The sequence below is a fragment of the Harpia harpyja genome, chromosome 7, assembly GCF_026419915.1.
Source record: "Harpia harpyja isolate bHarHar1 chromosome 7, bHarHar1 primary haplotype, whole genome shotgun sequence".
In the NCBI taxonomy this organism is placed as follows: Eukaryota; Metazoa; Chordata; class Aves; order Accipitriformes; family Accipitridae; genus Harpia; species Harpia harpyja.
Window position 1 is genome coordinate 18607237 of NC_068946.1, and position 27438 is coordinate 18634674.

A 27438-nucleotide genomic window follows, 5' to 3' on the forward strand; every position below is an offset into this window, starting at 1 on the left:
GGTTTGAAGGAAGCTTCACGCCAACCCCGTCCCCAGGCCTGGGTTACACAGGGACGTCTTCTTGTGGCAGAAAGCTGGAAGAAGCTGCTGCTTAGCTAATGCTGCCCAGTGGCACTATTGGCTGATTTTTACAAAGAATTGGCGTCTGGGGCTTAGTGCAATTGGAGCCAAATTGTACAGCAGAGGTGAGGGAAATGCAAGTATTGAACTGCACGAGACTGAGAAAAAGGCAGGGGTAAAGGGAAGAGACAGTACCGCAAAGCCTGAGGCATTCCTGATTTTAAAGGTCTGAGAGAATCTGTATATCAATTACCCTGGGTGAAAAGCATTAAACAGATTTCAGAATTTTCATTGGCCACAGCATTGTATAAAAATAATCATAAATGCACCCTTGCTGTTGCCCTCTGCCTCATGTTTAGGTAACAGTCCCCAAACCATAATCCTTGCCACTCTGAATCAAGTTAATACGGCAGAGAGCGAATGTGCAGAGAGATAGGTCATGTCCTCAGCTGCTGTGGGTTGACACGCTCCGCTGAGGTCAGGCATCCTTACCAAGCCCTACAGACCAAAATTTGGCCTGTAATCCTTTAGTTTTATTAATAAATACTGCTACTGCCACAGCCGTTAGAAATGCTGGTGATGGAGCAGGCCTGTGCTGTGCTAGCGGCTGTGAAAACACAGCCTCGCTCCTTTGCAGGAAATCTCTGTGTTGTACTCTTGGGAGACCACAGCACCAGGAGAAAACAGGGACTTGCTAGAGCTCTGTGGAAGCAGGGAGAAGGCAGGTGCCAGTGGATGCTCAGGAGGCTCAGACCTGCACCCTTGTTAAGGAAGGTGAGATGTCCCATCATGTGCAGCAAAGACACTCCCACAGTACTGTGCTGTGCAGCAAAGGTGTGATCTACACTTGAACTGCCAATACAGGTTCTGGCCTGGCTATGCCCTGACCTGAAAACATAACTAAACACACTGCAAATTTGGGAAAAAAAAAAATAAAATTAAAGGAGTAGACCAGTATGATAAATTCTATACTAGAGCCTCAGACAGCTGTTTTTTTCCCACCTCCTTTGGCTGCTCTGTTTAGTAGGAAACAAAAAATAGGAGGTGAATGCAACTGGAGTTTGATCATTGAGACAGAATGCCACAAAGAGTGGTTTGTGGGAAAGAAGAGAAAGTGGAAAAAACAGTTTGATGTTTAAGTTCCTGCACCATGTGCTATCAGTGACAAGAAATAGGATGTTATTTTTATGAATGTGATGTCAAACGTTGGCTTTTTCTCACCTCAAACATCAAAGAAAGAACAGCTACAGCATTCATGAAGTTTACTAGATCACAGTCTAAAAACTCATGTTCAGAGGTATTTACATCACTTTTGTTCAGTTTACTAGTGAAGACACGTTGTTTATAGTGTCTTTTTTATAGACTCATCCAAGTTTAAGAAAATCAAACACTTCATTTTTCCATTGTTTCACACATCAGCCCTAATAAGAGCAAAGAGTGGGAAACAATGATTTCTTCTTGCTAGCAGAGGATTTGCATTTAGGATCTCCGTGTGGACACAAGCAGCAAGTGGAAACATTAATGCCTGATAATTTCTGATTTTCATTTTTCTTTTCTCTTTTCTTTAAATGGAAAAAAAAAAAAAAAAGTGCCAAAGCAAAGGACACACAACGACAAGGTCCCGGAGAAGAAGAATAAAAACTGGCCTTCCAGTCTTGGCAGGTGCAGCTGCTAGAAAAAACACACTGGCAACATCTAAAGTGAAGGGTGAGATTCTCCCTTGAATAGAGCAGTGCACGCTTAGCAGAGGTCTCGTAACATCTGCCCGATGCTTTTTCCTCCCTCATGAGCCAGGCTACACAGTCCAAGACCTGCTCAGCTCTTGCCAGGAGACCAAGGGATTTCTTTCAGTGATCATGTGGCTCTCATCCAGAAGCAAGCTTTTGTCCATGAAACCTGAATAGCAGTTGCTCAATTCCCCATGCATCGGCTGTGTCCGATCCAGCTTCTTAATACGTCCCCAAGTGCTGTTCTCCAGCTGAGCAAAGCCAGGTTCTGCATGCCAAATTCTGAGCGCATTGCTGGGGCTCAGTTTCACTGGAAAACCTCCTGAATGCATGAAGGAATTGCTGGAACAGGCCACCAGAGACTATAGCTGCTAAAGGAGCATGTCAGATCCAACTTGTAACAATACCTTGCATAATGCAATGAACAATGAATGATTTCAAGCAATTCAGAAATTTTCTTTAAAATCTTCAGTCTCTAAAATACCAAAAGGAATTGACTAAGTCCATTTCATAAATCATGCATTTCAAGACAGAAGGTTTGGGTCAATTTTTAAGACTGTGCTTCTTCCTGATGCCATACTATAGGAGTTTATACGTAATGCCTATATACAAAAATGAGTTTGACCTTTATCAGTCATTTATATTATTGCCATCTATACCGTAAGTCATGTCTAGTACTGACAAGGGTGAAGTAAACAGCTTTGCTCTAGGAAAAGTGGAAAGTATATGCTCAGATCTCACTTTAGGATTCAGACTGACTCCAAAATGAAGGTCTGCAAAATAACTTCTACTCAAGTCCATCCACTGCATACCATACATGCCCCTGTATATAAGTGGGTGAGGTCATATATTCATGGAGTTACTGTGTTATGGGTTAGTATATTTGCCATCCTACCCTGTCTTGAAGCACCTTCAACAGCTGTTTGCAGATGATCCTAGGATGATGCTCGCTATTTCTTCAGCTCTTTTTTCTGCAATTTGATAGCAACACTGCGAAGAACACCAATTTAGCTACCCCTTGGACCAGAGCTTAACTATGGAGCAGTCTACTGGAGAGGAGAAAAAAAACATACAGGAAAGGAGGGGAAAGACAAACCAATTGATTTTGAATCCATAATATTAACAGGATCCTGATGGACTCACTTCTCCTGGTCCCTGATTTACTACTGTCATGCCCCAGTCCTGTGACCTTAAGTCTCCCTGACAATACAAAGGGTAGATAGTGACAGATAGACCAGGAAAAAGCAACAGAGGAGATGTAAATGGACTTTCCCATAAAACTCCAGCGGAATTAGAGCAAGGACTTTTTGTACAGAAAGCAGTGAGGACAGAAAGAGAATGTCCTACTTTTCCTGTCTCACAAGGGCCACAGGAGAGAGAGGGGGAAGCAGAGGGCGATTCACTGGAGTTGGCATTGCAGCAGGATTCCCCATGGCTGAGGAGGAAGGCAGCAATGGGGCTGTGAGAAGGACGTCTGAGAAGTCCCTTAGTATAAGCAGTGACAGGACAATCCTCCACAAATGATTGAAAGGAAAACCCCAGTTCTAAAGGACACAGAAACAGCTAGAAAAGGAGGGTCTTATTAAGAGGTATAAAATATGCATATTCAACAAAAAAGATCAATAACAGCTTTACTCCAGTTACCACAGCCTCAAGGCTATAGTTACTTAAGTACACAGAATTTACTAAGATTATTTCATTGATACAGTACTTGATCAGTAATTCAATTACCATGCACAAGCCTACATCAAACAGCTACACATTCAGAAGATATCTTTGGCATACTTCCCAAAAGTGAACCTTCATGCATCTTTCATATGGCCAATATAATTAAATTTACGTGTACATGGAGCAGAACAAGCACTTTAAGTAATAGGACATAATCCTAACAGCATTTTTTCCTCTTTTTGAAAAGAAGGGAGAAAAAAGGACTCCAGTCCATGACCAAAAAAAAGAAAGCATGGAAGGAGAGAAGAAAATACAGGAGTGAGAACATACCATGCACTGATAGTATGCATATCATTACATGACAGTAATGAGGACTGCTCCAAAGCCTGCAGTGGACTGTGGATATCCTCACACTGGACTGGGATAATTTTTTCTAGGCCACCACCAAGTCTGTGAGAATCAAATGTCCTGTGTCCCCCCCATGACTCTCCCGGGGTCCCTGTAGATCTGTAAAGTGGGTCTGCTCTGCAGCCTGGCTCTGCATTGCCTCATCCTCCCCTGGTCCCAGGCATGCTCCAGCCCTGCACATACTTTGACAGGACTCCTATGGACAACATCCAAATCATGGAAGAAGGGAAAAAGGAGTTCAGAGATGCAGAATCAAGGTTCCAGTTACCAGTTCCTTCCTCATAATGTCAGTCCAGCGTATTTCAACAGCACTATGTCTTACATTCTTAATTGAGTTAAATTCTGGCAAGAAAACCATTTGATTTCCATCTAGCTGTAGTGAACAGTGATTTATTTGATACATATTTTATTTTAGCAACACTGCATTTAGGCAGTTAGAATTTAATGGGAATATCCTCCTTCAAATTCCTCCCATCTGGATTATATAATCTTTACTACCAGGCCCTAGTCCACCAATCTGTGGACCTGAAAGTGATTTCACTACTTTCATCCAATGAACTAAATCTTCTCGCTCCCTTTTCTTTAGGGCTTATTTTCTTTCTGAGCAGAGGGTTAATAATAATGAAAATCTGCATGTAACACTAATAACAACCCTTGGTTTTAACAGCTACACTTGATAAAAATTTATAAGGGCTAAAATGCTCATAAATTTTACAACCTACTACACATTTGCAGATTTATATACATAGAAAGGACCCAGCTATCCATGTAGCTGAAGCAGTTTCAGATATACAGTCCCTGTTAAGTAGATGACTTGTTCAATATTGCCTGTGACTATGGGAGATCTCTACAGTCATATTTGTTTCCAAATAATTACATGCACTAACGTAGTTGCAGAGCTGAACCATTAAGGGCTTCTTTTCCTCTGTCTTGCTTGCATAAGTCTTCACTAAACACATTGACAGAAAAAGAAGTGAGCTACAAGTAAGGATTGTGGTGATCTTCCACGCTGAGAGATAACAGCCACTTTCACGTGGATGCCACAGCTGTTCTGCTCATTGCCACAAAAGCTTGCAAAGGCACCCGCTTCCCCTGCTTCTTTGTCTATACTACAATTGTCTGAACAGGAAAAAGCAATAGTTACACTAGGACTTTTAAACTATCTGTTTAATTCCATCATCCTGCAGTAACCTGCTGCAAAGCTACTGCTAGTCAAAGAATATGTTGTTATCAGGGGAACAGACTAGGTGTGGTCTCCTTCCCAGTTTTATTTTGCAAAGGTCTTTGACAATATTAAGCGCAGCATTCAGTGTATGCCCATGCAATGTTCTCCTACAGGCAAATCTACCATGGTCTGTAAAGGCAACAGTGCAAGGCTTTGAAACACCAGACCCAAGGAACACCACTGTGACTTAAAACACATGCTGATGGAGCCAGCACACACCAGCTTCTTCGGAGCAAAGTATAAGAAGTGCTGCAGAAAAAGCTTCTGCAAGGAAATTTTTTTCCTTGTAAAGGAACTTTCTTCCTTTGCAAAATTATTCTGTAGCCTGAACCATGAAGGCTGACCCTCCAAAATCTCCCTGGGTCCTCCCATTTTCACTACTAAACATTTTGTTACTCATGCAAAAATCTAATTCTTGTCCTTATTTTGCTATGTGCTTGCTAGCCAAGATATCTGATGGCTCTGAGTTCTGCCAGGTAACACTGAGACAGCATCCCCAGTCAGCAAATTTACACACTCCACTTTTCCTTATTGTTCTCCTATATTCTCCAGGCAAAATGCTTGGTATGCCCAGGTACCGGAGAGATGAAGGAGATACTGCTGAGAAGAGCAAGGATTCCAAATTCCCCAAACCTCAGAACTTTTAAGTGAAAAAAGTAAGATAATACCTTCATGTATCTATATTGCTCATCTGTAGAATAGGTATAATTCTCTGTTGTACCCTGGAAGAAAAAAAAGAAAATTCTACTGAGTGCCAGGTCCAGTGGAGCATCCATGTGCTGGAATCAGCCTTTAACAACAGGCTGCAGGGAGACAGACATGCCAACTGCAAGACAGCCCCACAGCTGCATTGCTTGCTGACCTTTCCAGATAAGTCAGGGATTACAATTTGTACTATTAGCCATGTAGCATTGAACAGATGCTTCACATGCTGCACCGAGCCCCACTGTGCTCTATAATCATTCCATTTTTGGTACTGCAAACCTCAGCAGCTAGATACTAGCTAGCTAACAGTTTGCACATTATGCTCAGAGTTGTTGCTCTGACAGTACCTGTCTCTGGGACTGTTAACTGGGTGGTCACATTCCCAGTGATGTGAATATGCTTCAACAAAGCCTTAAAGCAAGAAGAGACTGCTCTATAGGATGGTCAGCAAAGCATGTAGCCTTATCTTAACATTCTTCCCAGCTACCACCCCTTTAGCAGTTGCTCCTTTGCTGAAGGAGCAGAAAAAGAGTGAGGCGCCTTATTTCCTGCAAGGGACATGTGGGTTACTGCAGCTCAGTGGCTGCGAGGCTGCTCACTCGGCACCGTAACCACACCTGGAGGCCAAGGATGGGGCTGGCAGCCTTATGACTTTATACTTCCAGCTTTCACCAAGCAATAACAGCTTCTACAATAAAGGAGAAGCAGGTAAGATGGCGTAGTAAGTCAGTGAGAGTCCCACGAGCCAAGCTGGCAGGCAGCATGATCACACTGCAGTTGTATTTACCACTGAAGGCAAGGGAGCCAGGCAACAAAAGCAACACAGCTCAAAAGACAATTTGCTTGTATTTAAAAATGAATACTGAAGACTAATTTAGTGATGGGCAGGAACTTAAATAAGTAGTTTTTTCTCTGGGTTGGATTCAATACCACATGGTTTGTTTGCAGGTATCTAAACTAATGATCATTCAAAAAACAGCTTCCCGGGGCATCCCATGGCAATGCAGAGCAGTGCCTGCGAAACCGCCCTGCCCGCTGCAGCTGCGCGCCTCTGCTGAGCCCACCACCACATTAGCAGTCCCACGTGCACTGAGATTTGCATAAAAGGAGCAGTTATCAGCAATTACGGCTTGCCAAGGCAAAATTCTTCAAGGCCATTTTACAACTAGTGACAGATGTAGCATTCCCAAGTTTCAGCTATAATTTATTCTTAGACTGGGCAGAAACATAAGGAAAACACACTGTGCATTTTGCAAAGCCACTCATTTAGGCATCTGAAAAATAATTTTAAAAAGGGGGAAGGAGGGAAGATGAATAGGGACTAAAGGAAAGAATAAACTGCAGGCACAGAGCCAGAATTTAATATTCAACAAGGGCAACAAATATCCAGACTGATTTGCTCCTGAACAGGTCAACTTTTACCTTTTGTTCACAGCAGAAGATACCAGCACCCCATATTTCCCAGCTGTCCTGTTCCTTCAGGGTGTAATCACAGGTAATGATCACAGTGTGCAGGCCTTAATCCAGCTGCATTAACAAGTGTCAGCCCAAATGCCTGCGAGGGAAAAGAAGAAGGGATTGTAACAAAGAACAAATCCATTCCCACCTAGGACATGGAGCAGCACTGGAACCTCTCTTCCCATGCTTCCCCCATCTCTGCCATAAACCCAGCCCTAGAGGGAAGCACAGGCTGAAGAGCTACCACACCCTGCAGAATGCTCCTGTGGCTCTGGGTGCCAGGACATCCAGGACCTGGTGAAAGTCCCTCATTCCTTGCCTGCAGTTCCAGCTCTCCTCAGTATCGTTCCAGCTCTCCTCAGTGTCATTCCAGCTCAGTATGCAAAGCCTGTGGCAGAAAAGGTGAGAGAATTGGGACAGAAATTTCTAAGGCAGCTGTTGCATGTGGTAATCATACGATCATTCAGGCTGGAAGGGACCTCAGGAGGTCTCTAGTCCAACCCTTACCCAAAGCAGGGTCAGCAGCGATGTATGACGAGGTTGCTCAGAGCTTTAGGATGTGTAATGTCAGGTCAGCATCTCCATTCTGCATGCTTTCTAGAAAGCAATTCACTCTCCTCACAAGAGGAAACAAAGCTGGGGTGAGGGGTCTTCCCTCATCTGCTCTCTTTAGAGAAATGTGGACCCTTGGTGGCTTCCCAGCTAGCCACAGTCTGAGGTCAAAAACCTTGGCTCATGCACCCATAGGTCCTCCAAAGCAAAGTCCTCCTCCTGCTCTATACAGAAGATCCTTTCTGGTCCCTGTGTGGATTACAGTTTGCATACTCCCGCTTTCAGGAGGGTTTCCAGATGCAAAGTGGCATAGCAACTGCTCATTCAATGAGCTGATCTGGAACAACCAGTCCACCAGAAGATGGCAGCTGGGTGTACGTGGCAGGAATTAGCATACTCATCCTACCGCAGGCAAGCAGCACTTACGATCCATAGTGCAAGTGTGTTAGAAAGTTCAGTTCAACCCATCTGCAATGTTAACAAGCAAATCAATAATGAACAGAAGCAAGTAGACAGAGAATCTGGACACCTTCCTGATGTCTTTAAAATTTAACCAATATTTGTTCAGTACCTTCTCTTGGGAATCAGAAACCATTCTGATCTGATGACATAGAATGATAAGTGAGATGGGTTCATTGGTTTCTGCAGGCTTTGGACATCTATAATTCAAAATTCACTGCATATTTCAAATTGTTTTCCTATTTGATATAGCACAAGTGAACCCTTCTGTGAGTGAAATGTTGTTCTGACGCTGCGAGCAACTATCCCTTTCCCAGTCCCAGCTGTTTTAAAAAGGAACTTCAGCACCATAGATGCTTTGCTGAAAGCTGACTCCAGCATAACTCTGGGCACAAGCTCCAGGTCATGGTAAATATCTCTATTAGTACTGCAACATCATGTGCTCAAAGGTCACAGAACACCAGCACTAAAGCCTAATTCTCCTCGCCCCCCATCTGCTCTGCATTTGAACAGGATGGCTCCCCTGCCTGCACTGTGCAAACACAAGAAGGATGCAAAAATGCAAACTCACATGGCAATAAAAGTGTCCCCCAGGGCATACAGCTGCAGCAAGTTCAAACACTGACTTAGCACTGTAGTCCTGGGCCACGGACACATGGGCAGTCACTTGGTGGGATTGAAACCTGCACCAATCAGTCATTGCTAGCAGACAGAAAAGGATGGCACATGCTCCAAGAGTTTCAACTCTTTGGAGTTTTTTCCCTGCTAAAAGCAACAGATCTCTCCACCATGTACAAACTTTTTTCCCCAAACACTTCATCAAGCTTAGTCTAACTTTGCACAGCAGAGCAGAAAACCGCATGCTGGATGCAACAGCCACCACCACCTGAACTGCTCAGGAAAAGGTTTCCAGAATTTTTTAGTATGTACAGATCAAAGCAGCATTCTCGATGCCTTGTTCCCAAAACCAGGTGAACAGACTTGGCTAAAATAATAGTAATTTTAGAATACCAGCCTACAACTGTGCTTGTAGAGAAGATCAACCCAAGCAATTAAAGTCTGACAAAATTATCAGCAACTAAAAACAGCCTTGCAATTTCCAGGAAACTGCAGTAAAGAAAGCACTATCTGACACATCTATTGTAATTCACACACAGTTGTTTGCAGTGTTCTTCACACACTGGATAAATAAGAAAGCTATTTTTGCTTGCATAGGTTTTGTTACCACCTCATCTATCTGTGACTGCCTCATTTTGCAATGAATATAAGACAACAGTTCCCTTACAGGTAAGATACCATGAAGCTCAATATCAGTAACATGTAAATTCATTTTTCCCTGACACAAGTAGCAGCTGTGTACCTTTACAATGGGACAAACTATCCTTAAATCTTAGAGTCCCAAAGAAAGAAGAGGAGCTATGAAGGGGGCAAGTACCGTGGGGCAGCAGGCAGCGTTCCTCCTCCTCGCTCCACAGCGACTTCTCAACATGCGCCCTGGCACCTCCAGCATCCCAGGCTACGCCGCTGCCTAAGGAATAGCCTAATCTTTCCTCTCCCCCATTGCAAGGTTTCTTCTTGGTGGCTTTCTCTGTACCCTTCATAAAAAGCAGGAGCCAAGTCCCTAATGAATTTCCTGTGGTCCTGATCCTCTCCTACAGGGTCAAGGCCTGCACAGGATCAAAGATGTTTAGCTTGTCTCTGCAAGTGGGAGGCAGGAGTCCTGGGAATCAGCTGTGGGACTAAGAGGTCACTTCTGACGTGGAGGTTTTCTCCAGGGGGATGGCTCTGCACCCTCCTCTCACTCACAGCACAATCTGATCCCACTTGAATAAATTTGCTTTTTCCCTGCTCTCATATATTCCCCTGCCTATGTGCTGAGAGCGGACACTCATAACTGGAAAAAGGCGCATCTGACAAGGTCTTCAGAGCCACCTTCCAACATACCACAAAATAGGAAAGTTGGATTACCCATTGAGTTAGAAAACTGGTCAACTGCAAAAAGTGACTGATAAGTTGGGGGGATATTTATCGGGGGGAGTTGGAGGGCTAATCCCTCCTCCTGCAATGATAAGGTATTTATTTGGGACACTGAAAAGAAATGAGATTTCATTCCCAAACCAGTAATTACTTATCTCTGAAACTCCTGGGCATTATTCGCTTCTTTTTCTCTCTCAGTCTTTTTGAAGTGTTGCAGAAATGCAATAAAAAAACCAGCCCATCCTCAACCTGTGTAGCTTATTCCTCGTTAATCTTTCTGTATCTATAGCTTGTAAAGTAACAATAGATTGTTTGTACCTCAGTGAACATGACACTGATTACTTCCGAACTCAAAGCCCTTCAACCACCCTCACAGACAGAAACAAAAGTCCCAAAGTCAAGCATCTGCCACAGTAGGGATGTTTATAGTCCAAGAGGCCTATTTCCATCCAGGACAAACACAAGGAGGTTTGGAAGACCTTGAATGCTAGCTGCTGAATTTTTGCCAGGCACAGTCCTCTGGCAAGGCAGAAGCAAACACAAATGGCTGCTATGCTGGTTGATCCTAATCAGCAGATACCTACTGCCAACTCCACACTGAAGGAGAGAAAATGGTGTCTCCATTTTATTGTTGCAGCTAGGAGGGCTTGGGAGGCACAAATGTGATCACCGCAAATCTCTGTGGTGCATTGCAGGCAGGGTCACCTCCTGTCAATGCCACAGACCCTCATGTTTCTTCTGAGGTGGGTTGGCCTTGGCGGACTGCCAGACGCCCACCCAGCCGCTCTCTCACTCACCCTCCTTAAACAGGACAGGAGGATAAAATAAGATGAAAAAGCTCCTGGGTCAAGATAAAGACAGGGAGATCCCTTACCAATTACTGTCACAGGCAAAACAGACTAGACATGAGGAAAATTAATTTATCACCAATTAAAATAGATTTAAAGCATGAGAAACAAAAGCAAAACTAAAACACCCACACCTCCCCCTCCTCCCCCTTCCCAGGCTCAGCCTCACTCCTTCACTCCCAAATCCTCTGCCTCCTGCCTGGGATGGGGAATGGGGGGTTGAGGTCAGCACTGCTGCTCCTTCCTCCTCACACCTTCCCCCTGGCTCCACCGTGGTCTTCCACAGCTTGCAGGTCATGCCTGCTCCACTGTGGTCCTCTCCATAGGATACTGGTGGTACCTGCTCCACCATGGTCAGAGGCACCTGCAGCACACCCTCACCCTCCTCCTCCTCTGACCCTGGCCTTCTCCCTGCTGTTTCTCACTTTTTTCCCCCCTCATTCCTCTGCCTGTGTGGCTTTTTTGCCCCTTTCTTCAGTGTCTTTTCCCAGAGACACCACCACTAACACTGACAGGCTCAGCTGTGCGCTGGTGGGTCTGTTGAACCGGCTGCATCCTGCAGCCCTGCCCTCTCCTCACAGCGGCCACCGCCATCTCCACACACCAGTACAGCTTGGCATAGTGTCACCTCACCACCAGTGTAAGGAACAAGGTTGGTGCCAAGCTGCTCCCAGAGAGAATAGAGGGATGAAGGAAAGTCCTCAAGGAATCTGGCAGTGAAATGAGGTTGTAATGAAAGTTCAGTGCTTGCCCAAAGTCTCTGGTGAAGAGGCGGGGAAGGAGAGCGAGAAGGTTACGTTGCCCATTACCAATTAGGGAAACAGCTTGTTTAAACCTTCAGGAGTCCAACAAAGTGTTTCATCAAAACTTCTGATGCTGTTAATTACACACCTCTCCCTTAAAAAAGGATGAATGGCGTGCATGGATTTTCAACAAAATCCCTAAAATAAAAACCTTCCCCCGCACTTTAACCAATTCTAATGATGAAAAATGGGCTGGAATTGAGCAAGGGAAAACATAGGATAAACACCAGGAAAACCTTCCTGCAACCAACATCTCACAGGGCTGCAGCAGTGCCTCTCAAAGGGAGCAGGGAAAGCCCTGCTTTGTATGTTAAACACTACAGCAAAAAATACTAGTCTGTGATGGAAAAAATCAAACCAGCTCAGACTGGCATGGTTTCAAAACCCTCCCAGCTACACATGGACAAATTCCTAGCACCAATTTCCACTCTGAAGCCAGGAACCATGCTGAGTTATGCCCCCACCTCGTCCCGATTTCACCAGCATAGAGTAGTTCACTTTTTCCCCACCATACACGTCCAACTGCACATTCAGACACAATTAAAATTATGCCTTTCCTGAAAGAAATATTTGTGCATTCACTCTGATTTTTTTTTAACTCCTGCCAAGACCCTGGATCTCTTGCCAAGCCTCTGTTACACTGTTAATATAGACTTTGCATATTGATTTTGGTACAAGCAAGGAATGAACCTGTGATTCTAAGCTCCAAATTTCAAGTTGCTAGACTGCTGCTCTTTGTAATATGGGGATCTAATATTTGTCACCTTTTCCAAACCATAGTTACCACAAAAAGCTACCTTCTGTGTCCTGTAAAGTCTCTAACACGTTATATTTGCTATTCGTAAAAAGGAAAACAAAACATGATACAGCCCCGAGGAAATAAGGGGTTTCCTGTCACATCCTACCCTCTCCCATCTAAGTAGATCCTCGTGGTGGTTTATTGTAACTGGCATCAAAGACATAACGTGGATTTCCTTAATAAAAGAGGATGTCACACATCCAGCTGTTCAGGTGCCCTGAGTACTTCTACACCATGAACCAGACTTGAACAGTGTTAACGATGCCAGCTGCCACGACTCGCATCTTGCTGGCTGTAAGCCCATGACCAGCTCCCGTGCGAACCACTCAGGTGAGCAGCCCAGGGTAGTTTCCCAGCTGAAAGCAGGGCTGCCAAGCTCCCTCCCTATCCATGCCCCAGCAGTCCACACTGCCAGCACTGAGCGTGCTTTAGTCTGGTGGGATGCGCTGCACCCTGACACCTTGGAGCCACTGATGTGTGCACACGTATCAAGGCCGCTTGATCTCTATCTAAAGGTGGCAAATTTAGGCGAGGTGTACCGAGCTCTCTGACGCTGGCTAAATCCCAATCTGAGCACAAGTTACTGCATTATGATATGTAGTTGGTGGACAAGTCTGGCGCTGGACACACACAAGACTGAAAGGGTTAATTTATCACACAAGGATTTTTCAGAATACACCTTGTTCGTTAAAATACTATCCATAGGGAGTATGTGCACACCTGACCATAAGCACTGGTATGTGGATCCCAACTAGAGCTGGGATAAGGACTGCATGCCATAGAGGGGAGTAACAGACCATAGCTTCAAAATAGGTGAAGAATTTGGAAAGAGTTACACAAATCTGTGTTATTTTTTTCCAGGAGGAAAATCCTACTCAAAGAAAGCTCACTGTGAGAATGCATGCCTGGGAACACCAATAATCTTTGATGTCACATGTTAATGTTCCTGTGCAAGTTATGAGGCAGTTTTGAAATCTCACACTTAATCCTGGTGTCTGCTGTTGCTGAACAATTCAGCCTTCTGTCAACAGCTGCCTCTGCTCAAGTCACTGAATGGCTCATATTCAGCACAGCAAAGCCATCATTTATAGCACAGCATGCTTTCGCAACAGTCTTTTCACATTCCTTTTGATAAACAATTAAAAGTAGAGTATGGAGAGAAGAGGTGATCAGTGCTCAAACACAAATCCGTAGCATGCTGGGAACCACGTCTAGCAGGTTTGGGCTCTTTGGGCTGGTACAAAGTGCAACTTTCCCAATAAAATCTTCCAACCTCTGATTTCAGCAGCTGATGTGACGGTGCAGGAAAACACTGAATGCCCCCCTACCGCCCAAGCATGTGCACAGCCTGACATGCAAACATATCTTGGAAATGAACGTCACCTGGGATGTGGCCCACAAGACCAACTGAGCTACTTGGGCATTTTCCCTTCCACCTCACCTGATCACTCTTTAAAAAGGTGAGAAGGCAGAGGAGCAACTCATCTGCTTGCAGCAACTGCGAAGCTGCTGGGATTTCTCAGAAGGTATCTCCACAGCCCAGGTTAAACAATCATATGTGGCACAAGATGCACATCAAACTAATCAATTCTAAACAAAAAGTATGCCAAAGATGTTCTCCTTTAGTTTAGGCTGTTCAGGCACTTCAATAACTGGAGCATGGCAGAGAGTTCAAGGGCAGTAAGGACCTGGATGCATATGAGGAAAAGCTACTGTTTGTGCTATGTGCAGCCAAATAAAGGAAACCATCAAGCTGGAAGGAGAGATCTTTCCTGGTGGACTAATGGGTCCCTGCAATTCAGATGCATGAACTATCCCATTTTATCGTGATCTGTTCTTTTAAGATCTTTATATTCTCCAAGTTGCAAATTAATGGGACAAGATGCCACTACATGTCACAGTATTGGAAAATAATGTTGGCTGGTATAATCCCAAGAGCTTGCTTCATTTTAAGGAAAAAGTAGCTTTGGTTATAATCCAGGAGAACGATGCAGGTATAGGGGAAACTCATCGATAGCTTACTAGCCCCATTCAAGCAGGCTCATTTCATTAATCCATCACGCTGCCTTTCCTTACCAGTATGTGGTAACAAAGAGCTGCAAAAGCCTTCTCTGGCTGGGAAACCAATGAAGCTCCCTAGGCAAGGAACAAGTGCTCGTCTGGTGGTGACCCTGAGTCTTGCTGCAGGGGGGGTCAGGTTAGTGCCTCCGCCCAGCTGACTGCAAGGACACCTTTGGCAAGGGGAAGGCAAATGACATCTTTCTTTTCTAATTGAACAGGACAGTTGATTGATCACAAGGGTTTGTTAGAGAGGCTGTAACAGTGAAAGCGCACATCTTTATCACTCAGGGATACTTAGTGCTTAATTGTGCTGCTTAAAGGGACAGGCCATTAATCCTCAGGGTGTCTGTCCCTTGCACAGCCGTTTCTGAATTAGGCTTTCCTAGTTTTCAAAGCAAAATGGCAGAGCCAGTTTTAATCTGTGCAAAATCCCAGGATGACACTGGGGATCTTCACAGGCCAACCCTTGGTTTGGGACACTTCCCTCCCAGGCTGTTTCTAACAAAAGCTGGTGATTTCAATTTCTTTAGAAAGTTACAGTTCCCACTGTACCAGCCATCAGCTGTAGCCTTCCAAGTTAAAGCAAAGGATGTGCAAAGTGTGATTAATGCTGGATTTCCTCAGAGACCAGGAGTATTTTAGAAAGGCCACTGAATCTTATAAGTCACTTATACAACATCAAGGAACATGTTATTTCGTATGTCAGGTACATCTCAAAATACACAGCAAGCATTCTTCTTAAAGTTATGAAAAATAACACCCCCAAGCTCAAGTCTCAGCATATGTATACATACTTCAAGTCTGAAATAATCTCACATCTTACAAGTCATATATACTCATCCCCTATGAGTCAACCCTATTGTTTCTAAGCATCATTCTTATGCTTTTTCATTAGGCTACAAAAAGAGAAGAATGGAACACTGCTGCTGCCCCTCTAGCTGACATAATTGAGCCTTCTTTGCCAAAAAAGAAAGGTAGGATTTGTCTTTGGTCATTAAGAATGAAATCTGTTCCCAAAATGGGTATAGTGGGTCCTCAATCAGGCTAAAGGTGAGCTTGAAAAAGTGATTTGCTTTAATAAGAGTTTAATATGATAGATCTCTAGCACCTCAGTTGCCAGGCATGTACCCTCTACCTGCTCCTTTCAGATGTAGGGATCTGGTGGTGGGACTCTTGTCTTGCACTGAGCAGTCCAGAGAGGGAATCATCTGCTTTGTGATGGGCACCACGAGTGTTTAATGGAGAGATGGCCCTGCCAGCCGCATAGCTCCAGATAAGTGGGAGACTAAAAGCAAGGCTGCTGGAGATTACAAGGTGACCAGGAGATGATTTAAAAGCAGCAAAATGAGCAGGTGAACACAGAAGCCCCCTGGACATGCCCAAGGGCTCCAGCATGTTGACGAGTGAGGGCTTGGCTCCAAGGCTGTGGGAGAAAGGCACCCCTGCTCTGAATCCTAGGCTGTCCCCAAGACCTGGCATTACCCATCCACAGGGCCTCTCGTAAGCAGGCTGTCCTCAACTTAGGTTCAGGCTACCTAAAAACCCAGTATGTCTGTGCAGCAAACCAGCTCGGGTTTCTTCCAAGAAGGAAATCTTGCCCCCTTTTCCCTCTGTGCTCCCCCAGCAAAGCACTCAGTCCATCTCTTCCTGTTGTTACTTCTGCATTGTTGACGGAGGTACTGTGAACCCCTCTACACCCAAAAGTCCCTGTGGGAATACCACAAAAAATTGTCGCGGAGACAAAAAAGCTCTCCAGCACAAATCTAAAATGGTCACCTGCATAGACTATGAAGTATACATATATTTTATTTTATTTTCATTTGAATTATGGGAGCCCCACCACACTCTGATTGATTTCCTGCATGGCTCCAAACAAGTGCTGCTCCAAGTCATGTATCTTTCCCCCTTTATATGTTAGCTACCTGTCAGATTACAATGACAGCTCCATTAGTGTGGGGTTCTGTTGGACAAAACAAGAGCAAATGCCTTGAACAGGAGAAACCTCCAGTGGCCTGCATGCAGTGAGGGTGATCTAACCATCCTTTATAGCACTCTACTTCACACAAAGCTGTAAACCACATACATGTCGATTCTTTTTGATACAGGTGGAATAACTACTACCATTTATGCTCCTCATACCAAAATACCACACAGCCTTTTTGGAAACCATTTCAGCAGTTTACACTCAAAATAATCCTATGAGACCTTTGCAGACAGACCTTACCAAGAATCTCTAGTCATTCGTGCGCTTAGTTATTAGGGCTTTAAACGAAGCTGATAATAATTTACATACTGAGAAGGTCTGTTACATCACCTCAAGATTCTAAAATGACACTTATGGTTTCCCCTAGAAAGTGAGATGTAACACAGGCCAAGTCATTTAGGAAATTATCGTGCTGGAGCCAGCAGCAGGAATAACTGTATTAGCAAAGAAAATGCACGTAGGCAAAAGAGAGCAGGGTTTGGCCTTTCTAGTGGCTCAAATTTTGGTTTTATTATATGGTATGACATTATAAGTTTAATAGGAAGTACTCCCTTCTCTCCTCCTTACAGAACAGACTTGTTATTTTTTCCAAGTGTCCTGCCTTTGCCTGCATTAAAATCCTGCTCTCCTCTCCCTGGCCCTGAGGAGTTATTAGGCTGCAAAATCAGTTTTATGAGTAGGTGTGACTTTGAATGCCTACACCGCAGACTTGACCTCAGGGTAAAATGGAAATGCAGTGTGATCTGCTGGGAAGTATGCAAATATGTGAGTTGGTGAGCAGTGAAGAGGTATCTGAAACACAGAGGTGACTAAAGCCTTTTCTTGTCATTTTGTTTCTACCAGGCCACTTTAAAAATGTGGTCTCCTGGATTTACATTCATAGCGCACTGGCCAGACTTACAGACACAGGTACAGCACCCTTTTGGAAATCCTGTCTTTCGAGAGGTCCCTCAGCACTAGCGCTGCAGTTTTTTATTACCTAGACAATTTATGCATGCAACCCCCAGTGAGTGCCTTATGAACCCATGTTAATGTAACATCTGCAATTTGCAACCTTTTTATATCCAGGTCGGGATTTCTGCGAGACAGTTACATCATTTGTGTATTACAGATTAGCATGTCGTGGTCCCCAGTTGTTGCCTAATTGTCCCTACGTTTCCCAGCACCCCCTCTCCAGCACGGTCCCTCTCAAGCCTCATTGCTGCTGGCCTGGGACCAGCTAACACCACCACGGTTCTGCTGACTAAGTGCACGGGGATCATGGTATTGACAATCAGGACTTGGCTCCTGGAGGACTAACAGATGCACTGAGCTCCCAGTAGCCTGGGAAGCAGCAACATATGCTGCAGTCATTAGTGACTGTTGAGCAACAAGGGAGTCTGACACGTCTGATTTGCTTTACCTTCCGCAGCAAGAGCAATTGTGGGGCTTTGTGGGACACAGCATAAGGTGCTCAAACGAAAAAGTGTGTCTAAATGGTATAATTGAATTGCAAACCCCCTATTGCTGCTCCTGCTCCGCCCCACAGACCAGTTGTTCACACCAGAAAGCAAAAGGCAAAAGCCAGTAGGGAAACCTGTTGGAAGCACTGTAAAAAATGCACGTGATAAAGAGCAATAGACACTCAAGCCCAAACAAGGCTGTCACCTCCTGACTTGAGGCCAGTTGCTCTTTGTGTCCAGCGTTAGCTGGACAGCCCCACTGTCAGCCAAGCTCCTGCCAGTGCTGCTGCAACGCGTACCGTGTCTGAGCAGCCTTAAACCCGCAGGTATGGGGCTGCTTTTCTCTGAAAGGTCACATTCTGCAAAAGAATGTGAAAATGGCATCTCGCATAGTGCTCCCAACATAAATGTTCCCTTGCAGAAAACAGAGATGATTATGCTCTTGTAAATGACAAACCTCATTAGGAGAAACAACTTTTGTGCCTTTAACCTTGCCTCTCCATACCCAATGTACCTCTCCTTAACCTCAACACTCTGGCAGTGACTAGAATATTTAGAGAAAACACAGCTAAAAAAGGACTGCTTTTCTTTCCTTTTGGCTTTTCTGACAATTAGCAGAGCTGAAAGCCAGGGTATTTTAAACTGTATAAATGAACCTGGGGATTAGTTGGTTGTTTCCTCCTGAATGAACATGAAAACATATTAGAGGGCTGAACTTTTATATTGCACTATGACACTGTCATATTTCTTCATAGCTTTATTTCATATTTTTCCTACCCTCCATTGACTTTAACCCTCTTAAAAGCACAAAGGAGGAGAGGGAAAAGGAAAAAAAAAAAAAGATTTTGTGCACTTTTTATGACATATTTAATGAGTGAATATTTCTTTTTTTTCTTGTTCCTTTCCAGATATTTAATGCTAAGCAGACTGCTCCAGAAGTATAATGATATTTTCAGAATAAAACACACAACATCTTTTCTATTATGTTCCCAGATCTACAAAAGAGGTGCTCAGAGCTAACACCCCAGATGCTATCTTCAAATCTGAGCCCTGGGAATACTTCCAATCACACTGTACCTGCAAAAATATGAAAAAATGAAAATGGCAAAAGAAAATGTAGCCATCAGCGGGCTTCAGACGAGCCTAACTGTGCTTAAAAATCAAGGTTTAAGTCAAATTTCCATCTTGTAAGGGCACATGGCTCATGGTGTACCACCTTAATTAGCGTCTGTCCAGAAGGAGAGGGTGGTTTATGTGGTCAAGAAGACTGAAATCTATTCCTGGTCTCTGAGAGGTGTTTCCCCATGGGACTTCAAACTAATGAGTTCATTTCATTATGCCTCAGTTCGCAGCTAGCATGATCTGAATACAACACATCCTCTCTCTGCTCCTCATCTGCCACATCTATTTCTGATACAATTCTTTAAGGTAAGAAGACCACTGCATCCCACATGTGCTTGTACCATACCAAGTACAGCTGGAATTAACACTCACAATGAGAGGCTTTGAATCCCTGCTAGAAACAATATTGATGGCTTTCCAGCCCCCATGTTCTGCATTTCTACACTAGTTAATTCCTTGTGATGCTCTCAACATGAACATGATATCCAGACCATGTCTCATCCCCGCTTGGATCAGACACTGCTCCCTGCCAGGCACTTGGTGTGTGACTTTCAGACTCTGACAACAAAGCAAGGTACACAGCTTTGTGTGTTTGTGTACACACACACAGAGAGAGCCCTATACCTTTTTATCAGTGTTCAACAGAGGATCATTTGGCTTTGCACTCTTTATGGACAAACAATTAACAAATAAGTTCATTTTGTAGACAAAAGGATTTTGTATTCATTTTGTTGACAAACTGACTTGAAACCATGGAGGAAACCCTGTTTGACAGTCCTGGCACATACTTGATTCTGTGGAGAAAATGCAGCCAGCTAACTGCCCAATCAGTTGTGTAGACAAAATGAATTTCATCATAATTCTGTCAACAAAATGCTAACTTGCTTAAATTATTCTCTCAACAAAATAAATTAACTTAAAATCCTTTTGTCCACAAAATAGATTTAAGTGTTTAGTGAAGTCTTGTAAATACTATCGTCTGTTAGCTTAGCATATGCAATTCAAACATATGGCTTTGCTGAGTCAGCAGTTCTTGTCTTATCAGGCAGGGCTGGTCTTGATTCTTTCAGCTCTTCCCTTCTCCGAAAGGTCAGCCTGATAAGACCACCAGTCAGCTGGTATGCAACATATAAGAAAGTCAGCCAGGACCATGCAACAGAATCTTTTCCCTATTTTTATTTAATCACTAGCAACTGGCAGGAAGTGTTTGACATAAGGTTAAGTGTAGCAAGCCTAAACAAATCAGTCTGCTCAGAAGAAGAGAGGCTTCATCCTTAGTTCTGAAGTTTGACATGGACTTTCCATGACAAACCTTCAGGTAAATTAGCAATTTAATGAGGGACTACAGCTCAGGTACCTTAGTAGATTTCATATTGAGAGCAGAAAAATGTAATTACTGTGCTTTTAGATATTATGTGTCTGAAGTCCATTATACCTATGGAAAATTTCCTTCTTCCTTTTCTGTGTTGCTCCAAATTCAAGTTTAAATTCACATATTCACATCCTGCTCAGAAATGGCAGAACCTAACGCTGAAAGAACTGAAAGCAATCAGAGCACAGGTATTGCTACAAGGAGCAAAATGCACCGAATTCTGCTCAAACCAGTGTAAGTGCAAAAGGAACTGCACCAGAATCAATGGCAACTGCCTGCCCATGAGTTCATGGCAACATTAATGAGGATGTTTCTGGTGTGTCTTCACAGGAGGGAATTCATGTGGTCCCTCTCCCATCTCATCTCCCCCCAGCACACATACACATCCAACTCCAGCCTGCAGAAGAATCAGGGACGACACACCCTGCAGCTCAAGTCAAAACTTTCACTTGCATTTGGACTCGCCTCTAGAAAGCGAAACTCCCTAAGATAAGATAAGGCTGTTAAGCAGGTTTTTACGAGTTCCTTCTCCATGCTTTACCAAGCACTGCCTGCCCTGTTGTTCTGCTGCATTTTAATAATAAAGGAACATAAAGATAGTCAGGCCTATATCTTTAGTGATGTCAGTCAATGAATTTAGCAGGCTGGTGGAAAAATGAAACTCTTCAATCTGCTTTTGCATTATTCTTCCACTAGTATAAACAGGGGTTTTGTCCTTTTTTAGGGGGTTACTGTGGTTACAATGGAGTTAATTTCCAGGTGTGTGGAAAGTGTACAGTAACACAAGAAAAATACCATATTAATATTTAATATAACACTTTTTATGAGCATGAAAAGAACAAAATCCATTCAAATGCAAATGCAGCCTGCAAGGATGGATAAAGTTTTATGTTTTTCCAGTAACATCTTCATTTTGCTGAAGACCGACCAAGTCTTGAGCAAACTAAGAGCGCTTGTGTGTGTGCAGTTCCAGACACTGAGAAGTCTGCCTCTGGCCAAAGTCCTACTCAGTATTTGAGACACTTTTGCAATACTGTCTTGTTACAGCACTCATTGAAATACAGTGGGTTTATTAATCCCTTCAGAACCACAGGTTGTAGCCCCAAAGGGATGAAGCCTGCTGCAGCGTCTATCCTGCCTTATGAGACTTCAACAGAGCAGCCAAAACTGTGGGATTGTTCCCTACAGCGTTTATGGGCAAAAAAATTTTTTTCTGTGACATGCTCTGAATATACCAAGTATAACAAATGGCCTAGCCTGGGATTTCCAATGAAATTTCTATGTGCTAGATACCCAGCTCCTTCCGAATTTCAGTAGACCTGGGCCTCTAAGCTCCACAAATATATTTTGACATCTCCAGCCTAGAAGAACACATTTTGCCAACCACATTTCAAGCACAGCATAATAGTAACCAACTGGGGATGCTTGTAAATGGCACACAAATATTTGCAAATAACTCTAGAAAATAAATATAAGCATCAGCCTAACTAGAAGATTCCCTGGCAAACAGTAGCAGAGGTTTGGGGAGTGTGTGGCAGGGAACTTGGGTATGCTTTAACTAGTGTCACTTCTACCTATCATGGAATTACTCTAATTACTCTTGATCCACCCCATCTTGTAGCACACAACATTGGCCAAGGCCATGCCACTGAATCAGCTTAAACAATTTTCAACCTAGTTCAGATAGATTTATTCTTTTGTAATGGCTCTGCCATTGTGCATGTCACTACCTTGTCTTCCAAATAGGTCCAGATGGAGTAATGCATTAGAGTGGAAAAAATAACCTTACAGTGAAGGCTAGACATCATGATAGCTGAGTTCAACACCTGAATGCAGCACATTCATTTGAAGTTACTTTGAGCAGGTTGCGTCACCAGACTCATTTCACTTCATGACAGGCTTCAGTCTCTCTCCAACACTGCTCCCCTCAAGGGTTTAACAACAGGTTTTTTTCTCCTGCTCCAGCCTGGATTATGTTGGACCCTTGGCTCCTTCAGTTTTACTCAAATATAAGTAAAACCTAAGACTATGGACTAGAGAAAGACTCTAAGGCATGTAACGCTGCTGTCCTGGGGGTCACCCCTTGGGCACCTCTCACCAGGGCAACCTGCAGGGGATCCAGCACTTCTCTGACTCTGCACTGGTCCTTGCTGAACCACATGATTTCAGCAAAGTGGTCAAGGACCTTAGCTTGCCTTTGCCTGCGCTCAGACGTGGGCAATGCTCCGCACCCAGACCTTAAGTAAAGAGTCACCTGAGTCAAAAACAGGTGTGTAAAGGAGACATAGTGATAGCTCAGACAAGGAGAACGAGCAAGCTTTGGGAAAGCAAGTAAACAAGAAAGCAGAAAGGTGGAAGGCATACGGGTTTTGTTTATTTGTTCTTTAACTCGGGTATCTCAAACTCTCTAACACCTTAACTTGGGAATTCCCCTTTGTGAAGGAGAACTTCAGAGGACATAAATAAATGGAAATTCATATGGAAATAAACATCCAAATATACATGAGGAAGGGAGGGGAGGGAAAGGAGTGATTCATTATTATGGCTTACATATCATTACGCATTCATAAATTCCAAGGTAATATATTTTTCTTCATTGCTTGGATAATAAATCATCATGCGATTACAAAAGGGGAGTACCTGGATGGAACAGCAGCCTTTCTGAAAAATACTCCTGGCAGATGAATGACAGGAAAATTTATGAAGAATTCAGTTGCCTGACTGTCCTGCCTCCAGGAGAGCAGACTGTGCCAATATCTAAACCTTTCCTGACAATTCACACAGCAGACACTGTCCTTGATGGAGTGAGGTTTTTAGACCTCCCTTGGCTTGATTTTCACTATCCCTCCTTTGGCAGCCTGCAGAATGTCTAATAGCAGTGCAAAAGGGTTAGAACAGAGCCATCCAAGCTGCTACTGAGCCTGTGCTAGCAGGCCTGTCTCTAGGATCTATGAAAAATATACTGCTATGTTCCCCACTTAGCTGGAGTTGTCCAATCAATCAGAGAGATCCTTCAAGGGTCACTACTATTCATAAGAGCAAAGAGTTTTCAAGAACAAAAAATGACCATCCAGTCTACTGATTGTTTGCTGTTTTCTAGTTTATCTTCATTTCATCTCCCAGCCTTTTGTTTAGACCAACTCTTAATTTCTTTCCCCCTCTATAAACAAAGCTATTAGGCTCTTCTTTTCAGTTGGTGCCTTTGAGTCATTCTTCCTTTTTCTCCCATTAGACTCACAGCAAGGGGTGAGTCTGAAAATCTGGTCACTCAGGCAAAATGTCCCAAGAGAGGGGGTGGGCAGCTGAAGCAAAAAGTATGGCAGAAAACTGTCATGTGTAGAGTTGATCCTTGCAGCAATAAGGGCAAACAACTTGGAGTCAAGCCCCAGCTTTTCTTTCCACACTCACTTCTGAAAGGAAATTGCGGTCTCCTTTTAGGAGCAGCCAAAGGGAATCAACATCCCACCAAGTCTGGGGTCCCACTTTGGCAAAGGGTAATTTACACCCTGCAGAGCTCAGTGCTTCTGGTGGAAGACCATCACTGAGCATTTCTTCCAACAGCAGCACAGCTTGGAAACATGTAGGTTTTAATCTGGGAATTGCCTGTTCTAAGTTAGAGGACAAATTACATCCCTGCACTGGGCTTTGTGTTTTTGCACTGCTCAGCTGCCAAAAAACATACACACACAGTCTGACTCAGAAGAGGCCTTGTTCTCTAGAAGGGCCAACTAAGATCATCAGGGGAAGGGGCTGAACATATGGGCTAGGATCTGTCAGCTAAGATTGGACACCTACCTCTGAACTAGACATGGAGAGCCTCCCTTCACAGGTGGCAGAGAGAAGCAGTGCATCCCATCTCCTCCTAATGCAGACATCTGAAACAGATCAGATGAATCATGCTCTAAAAATGCCTATATCTTAGCAGTGATTATAAAGAAAGTCTGGATGAGTAGCTCATCTGCTGCCATCTGAAGTAGAAGAAATTGGATGCATTACTTGGAAAGCAGAAAGAGAAAGCTTTATTTCCTGCTGGTTTCCAGTTTCGGGTGGCACTACAGAGAGAACAAAGCCTGTGTGGTGTCCTGAATTTCTGTATGGGAGGAGTTTTATCTCCTACTCTCAGTGCCTAGATTTCAAGGACTGCACCAGAAATAATGCTGTGAAAAATCAAACTCAAGCTTCCTTCCAAATTGCATTCCTGTTGGGCACTAGCCATCACTATCCATCCAAAACATTAAAGACCCCCAAAGGCACCCTAGACAAAGGAATTTGAGATGTTTTCCAGGGGAATCTTCCAAGAATACCAATAGTTGTAAAATACAGTTTTTAATTTGTTAAAAGTGAAGGCATTTGGGCAATAAATGCAATAGAGTAACTCCATCAATAACATGAACACAAAGCTCTGATGCGTCACATTAGTCTTGGAAAAATCTCAGTCTTCCAGTCATGCTGCCATATGGAGAGGTGCTCTCCAGGGCCAATTTAACTCACCAACTCTTGCAGTACTTGCCCCAAAAGGTTAACAGCCATAATTACACTGGGACATGAGAGAATAATACAGATTTATGCCAACTGAAAATCTCTTACCAGGCCCCTCTTCACCGAGGTGCATGTGGTGTTCTTGAACTCCCTGGACTGTTTGCACGAGTGAGACTAGCAGGGCTGAGAAAACAAATAGGGTCTTAGCTTTTACCACTGTGTACAGACCTTAAAATCTGCATTCCATGGGTGCCAAACAGCATTCCACATCCACTTTGGCCTTCCTGCAATTGCATACAGCTCAAGGATATATATTTCCCCTGCCCTCATCCCCAGATGAAATCTCTTCTGTGGAATAAACAAACCTTTTACACATCTCCATTACGGTATCATTTGGCAGGATTAGGATGCAAGTGTGTTTCACACCTGATGCAGAAAAGTATCTGCTTTGAGTTTTCACCCAGCCTTGATTTGTCAGTGGATAGAAATCTCATCTCTGAAGCCCTGGGGCCTCAGCTAAACACAGTAATGTAACAGATTTTATTAGCAGTTTCAGAAAGGTAATCTAACACTAGATTAACATTAAATGGTCCAGTAAAGTAGACACATGAAGGCATCTGTAAACATCCTCTGCTGCCCTTGATAGCAAGAATATCTCTTCTTTAGGCAAAGAGGTAGCATTTTATTTAGATGCTTTGAGGGACTGATTTGCTTTGTATACAAACTACTAGGTGATTAATATCTTGGTGAGCTCTTTTCCTCATCAAAGCTAAAATGACTTGAAATATCGTACGACTTGAAATATCGTACTACTTGCTAATAGATGACTAGGTAAAGCTAAATTGTAAAATTATCATTGCACTTTGGTCTCTTGCTGAATACATGGATTCCCTAATATGAGAAATGTGATCAGGAAATAATCTGCTACTAAGGCGGCAATCCGAATCCCCTTCGGGGAACAGGCTGCAAGAGTACAGCAGTGAGGATGATATATTAGCATTTCAAGAAGAACCTGAAATCAGTACAGAGGATGCCACTGAGGAATAGCTAAAATTGCTTTATCTTTATCTGCTAATATTTCTGGGAAAATTGCAATATTGGGAAATTGCAGAAAGACCAAACACCTTGCTTATATTGAATTGGATCTGCAACTGTGCTGGACCTATTCAGAGCCTACCATATGTGATATTCTCCAATTAAAAGTAGGAATTTCAGTCTAGGATAGGGTTCCTTTGTCAATGCTACTGATAAGTTTTAGGGTAAAGAGAGACACTGAGGTCAGTATTTTTAGAAGCAGACAGTACGTTTGAGTGACCAACCAGAGACTCCTTACAGTGGTGTAATTTACAATAGATGGGGCTTTCATCACTTGCCTATCATCTCTTTGAGGGATTGAATATCCTCAGAAACTTTGTCAAAAAATGCCTGAAGTTGGTGTTTTGTTGGTTTTTTTTTTTTTAAATATACAATATATATACTCCATGTGATATCTCCAAAGTTTCGTCCTTGAATACAGACCAAACAATTACAAAGATCTGCATTTGTTTTTCATAACAAGGAGGAGTTGTAGGGACTTTATATATAGGATAAAATACTGCATAATAGAGAATTTTAGGATAGTAAACAAAAGAGCTTAAGCAACTTTCTAATGAGCTCGAATGATTTATAGCTTCTCGGGCTCTTGAGACCTATCTGAAACTCCGATGACTTTCTGCTGTAGGCACAGTTAATAAAACTTGAATTTCTAATCTTAGGTTTTCTCCAAATGGAAGTTTTAACTAATCAAAACATCCAGTTGATATACCAAAGCAAGTACTATTGAGTGCTCCAAATACCTGCACAATAACAGACAGGCTAAAGTTACACAGAGCGATCTGAAAAATGCATCAAAAGCATGTACCAAACTGTTCTCATTTCACTTCTAAGTGAAAGGTATGTTCTAGTCACCTGGCACATGAATAAGTCTCTTGGATGTCATATAAGAAAGGAAATGATCAAATACACCCATACTCTTTTAAGCTGAAACAAACATTAAGGAAGAATTACTTTGGGGGAAAAAGTAAAAGCTTGCCAATACTTTTTAAAGTTATTTGCTGTGTTTTATATCATGGTGCTGCATTATGTCCCAATGCAAATCGCTGAATGAACTATGGTATATACACATGGTGAAATATGGTCCCTGAAACAGGCTCACAGTTGAACAGGGAAGACAGAGGATGACATCATGTGGAGCTATTGACCCACTCTCGGGTACCACCAGGGACCGACCCAGCATTGGCAGAGCACCAG